General features: G+C 46.5%; 1 pseudogene; it reads right to left on the reverse strand.

Moving 5' to 3' along the window:
• Positions 1-6070: 6070 nt before the first annotated feature.
• LOC134401187 (N-alpha-acetyltransferase 60-like) lies at positions 6071-7409 on the reverse strand (annotated as a pseudogene).
• Between the last annotated feature and the right edge of the window lie 617 nt (positions 7410-8026).

The raw sequence follows: 8026 nt of genomic DNA on the forward strand, positions 1-8026 counted from the left end.
GCTGCAATGAGAACTGAAATCCCCCTTTTATGAGCCGAAATTCTGAAACTGGCTCATTGAATGGCGGAGGGAGGCATCTTTGGGTATAACTCACATCCAGGCATAATTATAGAGGCATGCAGGCATTTGGCTCAGTAACAGCTGCTAACAAGTTTTGTAGTCTCATTTTATTGTTTATGAGCATTCAATGTGGTTATACATATTCATCAGGGATCTTTTTTCAAAGGATGTTCAGGGTAAAAAAAAAAAAAATACTGAGAGAAGAAATTCTTAGCATGATCCGTTCCAACTGTAGCTCTGAATTCAGTAACCAGACATAAAATTAGATGAATCATACTGACCAAACAGTTACTCAACTAGCTCAGAAATGGAGGTCCTCACCAGCCAGGTGTGTGTGAGAGTGGTTCTGCTCAGAAAAAAGCAGACTCCATCCATTCCGCTTTATCTGGGGTCCTCACAGGGCCGGTGCTACCCTAGAGGCCACTCAGGTGGCCGCCTAGAGTGCCAAGGTAAGGGGGGCGCCGCACGCCGCACCTGGAAGCCACTCTCCCACAGTTGCTCTGAGAGGGCGGCTTCCGGGTGTGCCATTCTGAAGCTGCCCGCCTGCCCCAGCATCCTGGCTTCGCTTCAGCAGGGTGCCCACCCAGCTGAAGCAAAGCCACACCCACCACCCGCCCCACTCCAGCATCCTAGCTTCGCTTCGGCTGGGTGGGCGCCCAGCCAAAGCGAAGCCAGGACACTGGGGTGGGCAGGCAACTTCTGAACGGCGCGCTCGGAAGTTGCTCTCCCAGAATCATTCTGAAGCCACCCCACCCCACCCCCCACCCCACCCCAGCATCCTGGCTTCGCTTTGGCTGGGTGGGCACCCAGCCAAAGCAGAGCCAGAATGGAACGCTCTTCCAGCCTGGAACGCTCTTCCAGAACATCTGAGATCCACAAGTTCAATCGCAGCTTTTAAAGCTCAGCTAAAAACTTTTCTTTTTCCTAAAGCTTTTAAAACCTGATGTTGTTTGGACTCTATACTGTTAGTTTTACCCAACCTTGTGCCTGTTTACCCTACCCAGTGCCTGTTTGCATTCTGTTCCCCTCCTTATTGCTTTACTATGATTTTATTAGAATGTAAGCCTATGTGGCAGGGTCTTGCTATGTACTGTTTTACTCTGTACAGCACCATGTACATTGATGGTGCTATATAAATAATAATAATAATAATAATAATAATAATAATAATAATAATGCTGGGGGAGGGCGGCTTCAGAACGGCGCGCCCAGAAGTCACTCTGCCAGAGCGGCTTCCGGCCGGGGACACCATTCCAAAGCCACCCCACCCCATCCCTGCGTCCTGGCTTCGCTTCGGGTGGCAGGCGAGATAGCACCCCGCACCCAGGTACGCTGAGGTGGGGGTGGGGGTGGGTGGGTGGAAGCAGCTCACCTGCCTAGGGTGCAAAATAGTCTGGCACCGGCCCTGGGTCCTCAAGGCTGCATCCTTCCTTGCCTCAATTACACTCCGGCTGTTTCTACACCAGCCATTTATCCCAGGATCGTACCGGGATCATCCCTGAGCATCCAAATGACACACAGGGGATCCCAGGAGCAGGCAGGGACGACCCCTCCGTTTGCCTGGGATAATCCTTAGGTGTAGAAAGGGCCTCCCTCTGTGACACAAACATTATTATTATTATTATTATTATTATTATTATTATTATTATTATTACATTTCTTGACTGCCTTTCATGGCAGAAGCCTTCACAAGGCAGCTTACAACAATAAAATATATCAAAACAGTTTAAAACAATACACAGTAAAAAAAAAACAGTTAAAACAATAAAAACTAACATTAAAATCATCAAGGTGCAATACCAGAAAAACAGTACTCATATCATGAGAGGGCCACAGGAAAATAAAATGTTTCCAACGCCTTCTTAAAAGTCAGCAAGGATGGTACGTGGCAGACCTCTGGTGGGAGCTTGTTCCACAGGTGTGGGGCCACTGCTGAGGAGGCCCTGTCCTGTGAGCACAGATGGTTAATTTCTCCCACAGGTGGGCAAACGAGAACAACCTCTCTTTCTGATCTTAAAGAGCAGGCAGGCTGATATGGGTGAAGTACCAGGCAACCATTTCAGAAGGGGCTATGGGGTGGCATCCCTAGTACTGCTCTGAAAATTCTTGCGCCCCAGCTGCTCCTGGTTTTCTTTCCCTGAAGTTTGGATGTATGTAGGGTGACCATATTTGGGAAACCAAAAAAGAGGACACCTAGTGTGTGTGTGGGGAAGCAGCTTTCTGAGTCCTGCAGAAAGTACGTTATTCCCCCGCCATCTTAAAGAACCCGATTGGAGTGGAGGAGGGGAAAGGATTTCATTCTGCACCACCACCATCCACTCCAATTGGGGCCTTTTCTATAATGTCCACGAATGACCCACTTTCCCCTTTAAGACCTCAATTGGAGCTCGGGGTGGGGGAATGATGTGCCTCAAGAAAGCATGTCATTCCCTCCTGCCATGCTAATGGCAGCCTTAAAGGGGAAGGTGTGTCATTCCAGGACATTATTGAAAATTATAGAAAATCCCCCCTGACACCATGGAAAGAACAAAACCAAGACAAATCTGGGGAAATCCTGACAATTGGTCACCCTAGATGTATGAGAAATTCATTTCAGTTTGTTTTTGATCTGGATTCAGTCAGTTCGTATCTTCCAGATCAAGCACAGACAAAGGCCAGATCGACACCAAGCAGGATATAACACTTTGAAAGCACTTTGAAAACTGGGGCCATAGCTAGACCTAAAGTTTATCCCTGGATCGTCCAGGGGTCAAACCTGTTCATCTAGGTGACACACAGGGGATCCAGTGCTCAGGCAGGGGCGAACCTTGGATGATCCCAGGATAAACCTTAGGTCTAGCTGTGGCCTGGATATGAAATGTGTCCTGGGCCTAAACAGTTGTCACTACTGTTATAAACCATTATAAAGCCATAGTGTAGATCCATATCCCCCCACCCCCATGTTTTCAACGCAAACCAAAAGAAATGTGTTCAACTGCATGCATCCATTTGGAAAATGTGCATGAAAAGATGTGGACTTTTGAAAAAATGGCCAGAAATATGCTTTAATCAAAGGAAGGGGAATTGGTACATTTCAAGGAGGGAAGGAAAGGAACCTCTCGTGCAAGCAATGAGTCATTACTGACTCTTGGAAGGACGCCAGCTTTCATTGACATTTTCTTGGCAGGCCTTATAGCGGGGTGGTTTGCCATTGCCTTCCCTGGCCATTATTACCTTTCCCCCAGCTAACTGGGTACTCATTTTACCGACCTCGGGAGGATGGAAGGATGAGTCGACCCAAGCCGGCTGCCTGAAACCAGCTTCCGCTAGGATCGAACTCAGGCCGTGGGGAGAGTTTCAGAGGCAGAAACTGCTGCTTTACCACTCTGCGCCACACGAGGCATTTCGGTACGTTTCAAAGTTGTGCACAATTAACGTGTACACATACATTTAGAAAAATGCAAAAATATACATGGATTTTCATGGGGAAAAGAGGGGGAAACAAAGTTTGTCATTGAATAGGGCTTCAAGTTGGAATGACCATTGACATAGAATTAGGAAAGCATTGGGGAGCTTTATTTTTGCTAATCCACACCCTGGAATCTGGAAGAAAAATAAATTCCTTTGCTACATTAGGCTACAGCCATTGTAACCCAGTATTCTGTTTCCAGCAAGAGCCAGCCAGGGAATAAATTCAGAAACTTGTCATAGGGGTCATGTCTACACCTACGGGTGTAGAGGGCTGCAGAGGGGGCGATCCCAGACTTACCTGCTTCCGGGATTGTTACCCTGTGGGCACGACGTACACGACGTCCCTCCTCCCATCCGGGACATCGCACTTCCATTTAGACACGTGGGACGATCCCGGAAGAAGGTAAGTCTGGGATCACCCCTTCTCCCTTCCTCTACACCTCTACACCCATATGGTGTAGAAAGGGCCTGACTCTCTATATGTATTGCTCCAGGCTTAGTTCCTCAGTCTCAGAAACTTGTTGCGCTGAATAGCAATGGAAGCTCTGCCTCTTGCTTTGCCTTGCTATGCCTGCCCCATCTATTATCTGACCACCAGCCCATTCATGACCTCATCTCTAGAAAGTGCCCCTTAGTCCTTGTTAACCTGATCTGGAACCTGACCCCACAATGGTCCTTGTTCATATCTGGACAGGGATAACCTAGTGTCAATAGCCTATGTTTTTGTAATGTCCAAGTTAGATTACTGCAATGCACTCCACACAGGACTGTCATAGAATCATAGAATCATAGAATAGCAGAGCTGGAAGGGGCCTACAAGGCCATCGAGTCCAACCCCCTGCTCAATGCAGGAATCCACCCTAAAGCATCCCTGACAGATGGTTGTCCAGCTGCCTCTTGAATGCCTCTAGTGCGGGAGAGCCCACAACCTCCCTAGGTAACTGATTCCATTGTCGTACTGCTCTAACAGTCAGGAAGTTTTTCCTGATGTCCAGCCGGAATCTGGCTTCCTTTAACTTGAGCCCGTTATTCCGTGTCCTGCACTCTGGGAGGATCGAGAAGAGATCCTGGCCCTGCTCTGTGTGACAACCTTTTAAGTATTTGAAGAGTGCTATCATGTCTCACCTCCATCTTCTCTTCTCCAGGCTAAACATGCCCAGTTCTTTCAGTCTCTCTTCATAGGGCTTTGTTTCCAGACCCCTGATCATCCTGGTTGCCCTCCTCTGAACACACTCCAGCTTGTCTGCATCCTTCTTGAATTGTGGAGCCCAGAACTGGACGCAATACTGTCGTTAAAGGAAGTTCAGAAGTTGCAGCTTGTGAAAAATGCAGCAGCCACAAAGCGTCTGATCTCCACTAGCAATGTGGCTTCTACATTTTGTACAAGGTGCAGCTTCTGAACTGTCTTCAAGGATGGTTCCAGGGTTTATGCTCGAGAACACTGATTCTTGCCCACTCACACTATCTGCCTCTATAATTCCAAGCCCAATTGAAGGTGCTGGTCTTGATCTATAAAGCTTTACATAGCTCAGGACAGCAATAACTGATGAAATGCCTCTCTCAGTATGCCTACATTCATCATCTAAGTCCTCTAAGTGCCTCCACTGAGGGAGGGTCAGTGTATGAGAACAATGAAAAAGACCTCATCCGTGGGACTCCACCAACTTTGGAATGGTCTTCCCTGTTAGGTCCACCTGGTGCCACCTTTGTCACCATCAGATATGCTCAAGCTTGACCTCTTGGACTTTGCCTGCAATTTTTATTTTTATTTTCATCAAACGAACAAAAAGCTACGAGATTCTAGCTGGAATATTCCTTGGTTTTCTGTTAGTAATCCTAGTATCTTGAATTCAGAATGTACGTTTCCTGCTTGGAACAGATTGCAAGGTCTCATTTGTATTCCACTCATTAGTATATCTACACAATGACTTCCAGTCCAGGGACCATCTGAAGTCTTGATTCAGCTCAGAGTTTTCTTTCCACCTGAGCATACACGGCTGGGGGCCCATTAAGTGCAAGTGATTTACTTCTGCTCCGGTTTTCAGAGTTCTAACGCAGAAATGTGTAGCCATTTCAAGGTGACTCAGTGACCGGCATAACGTCTTTCTAAAGAATCTGAGGACTGTCTCAGAAAGAACAGCTTTTGTGTGTACTGAGATATGGTACAAACCTCTCGCAGGAGTTTCTGTACCAAGGAACAAACATACTGTAATAAAAGCAAGCACTTTTGCACGTACAACAACCGCTTCAGATGAAAAATGGGGCTTTTGTTTTCTTTAGCGGCCTGACATCACACATCATGCTTTGTTGTTTACCACGCTGAAATAAAAAGAAAGAAAGGGGGGTGAAGACCTCCAGGAGATTCTGTCCAAACTGGCAAATGTGGTTCAATGTAAACAAATGAAAAGAAATGCACACAGGTAAAAAAAAAAAAAATCCTAAATTCATACACATACTGATGGGGTCTGAGCTGGTGGTGACTGATTGTAAAAAGAAATTTGGAGTCATGTTAGATATCATCATCATCATCATCATCATCATCATCATCATCATCATGCAGTTAATAGTGTTGTTTAAAGTCCCTGTTCTCATAAAAAAAATATTGCAGTGTTGTTAGTGGTGAGGACATGCAGGTAGATAGTTTTGCAGTGGTTCTGAGCAGTCACTGATATGTAATATTTCAAGCTTTCAAGAAAGAGAGAACCTATGCCATGCTTTCGGAATTCCTTCACCAATCCGAGGCTTAAAATGTAAGCAACCAGAGTAAACCGGGAACCCAGACACTAAAATGTCACCATCCTCTTTGTGCACTTTTGTTCAACTCTTGACCTCAGCAACTGTCATTCTCACAGTCGTGCCTCGGTAAGTGGCCACCATGGGGGAAAACAATCTTCTTGTTGGAGGTGATATCCTGATCCCATGAGTCAGAGTACTCTACTGGGAACCAATTGCCACAGAGTTGTTTGACTGTGTCTATGGCCTTAGCTAGACCTAAGGTTTATCCCGGGGTCATCCAGGGGTCGTCACTGCCTGGTCCCAGGATATCCTGTGTGTCATTTACATGAACAGGGATGACCCCAGGAAGATCCTGGGATAAACCTTAGGTCTAGCTAAGGCCTGTGGCATTTACATGAACAGGGATGACCCCGGGACGATTCCGGGATATACCTTAGGTCTAGCGAAGGCCTGCGGCATTTACATGAACAGGGATGACACTGGGACGATCCCGGGATAAACCTTAGGTCTAGCTAAGGCCTGTCTCATTTACATAAACAGGGATGACCCCGGGACGATCCCGGGATATACCTTAGGTCTAGCTAAGGCCTGCGGCATTTACATGAACAGGGATGACACTGGGACGATCCCGGGATATACCTTAGGTCTAGCGAAGGCCTGTGTCATTTATATAAACAGGGATGACCCCGGGACGATCCCGGGATATACCTTAGGTCTAGCGAAGGCCTGTGTCATTTATATAAACAGGGATGACCCCGGGACGATACCGGGATATACCTTAGGTCTAGCTAAGGCCTGCGGCATTTACATGAACAGGGATGACCCCGGGACGATCCCAGGATAAACCTTAGGTCTAGCTAAGGCCTGTCTCATTTACATAAACAGGGATGACCCCGGGACGATCCCGGGATAAACCTTAGGTCTAGCTAAGGCCTGTGGCATTTACATGAACAGGGATGACACTGGGACGATCCTGGGATAAACCTTAGGTCTAGCTAAGGCCTGTCTCATTTACATAAACAGGGATGACCCCGGGACGATTCCGGCATATACCCTAGGTCTAGCTAAGGCCTATGTCATCATGGCACAGGAGATGGAGGTATATCTCAGTCAGTGCAGTCGGAGGCACCTCCTCAGCCATTCACACCTGAGGAAGGGTTGGCAGCAGCTGCCCGAGATCGAGACTGACTGGCTCACTCAGAGCATCCCGGGGCGAGGGGGGGGGCATCTTTTATTTTATTTCTTACCTGCCTCTCCCTCTGGATCGAGGAGAGGAACAACACCAAATACAAAACACCATAAAATACATAAAACTGATTAAAAAAAGATAAAATTCATACATTATTAAAAGGCAGCAATAATAATAATAATAATAATAATAATAATAATAATAATAATAATGATGATGATGATGATGGAATTGTCAGCCCAGTGTGCAGCTGCAATTGTGGATGTATGGACATTTTGTTCTTGTTCAGAAACTGCAAACATTAAGGTGAGACAGGATAGAGGTGTACAAAATTATGCATGGTGTGGAAAATGTGGACAAGGAGACATTTTTCCTCCCTCTCTCAAAGTACTAGAACCCAATGGGGTCATCCCATGAAGCTGATTGGTGGAAGATTCAGGACAAATAAAAGGAAGTGTTTCTTCACACAGCGCATAGCTAAATTATGGAATTCACTGCTACAAGATGTAGTGATGGCCAAAAATATGGATGGCTTTAAAAGGGGGTTGGATAAATTCCTGGAGGCGAAGGCTATCAATGGCTACTAGCCCT

Source organism: Elgaria multicarinata, chromosome 7 (assembly GCF_023053635.1).
Source record: "Elgaria multicarinata webbii isolate HBS135686 ecotype San Diego chromosome 7, rElgMul1.1.pri, whole genome shotgun sequence".
Classification (NCBI taxonomy): Eukaryota; Metazoa; Chordata; class Lepidosauria; order Squamata; family Anguidae; genus Elgaria; species Elgaria multicarinata.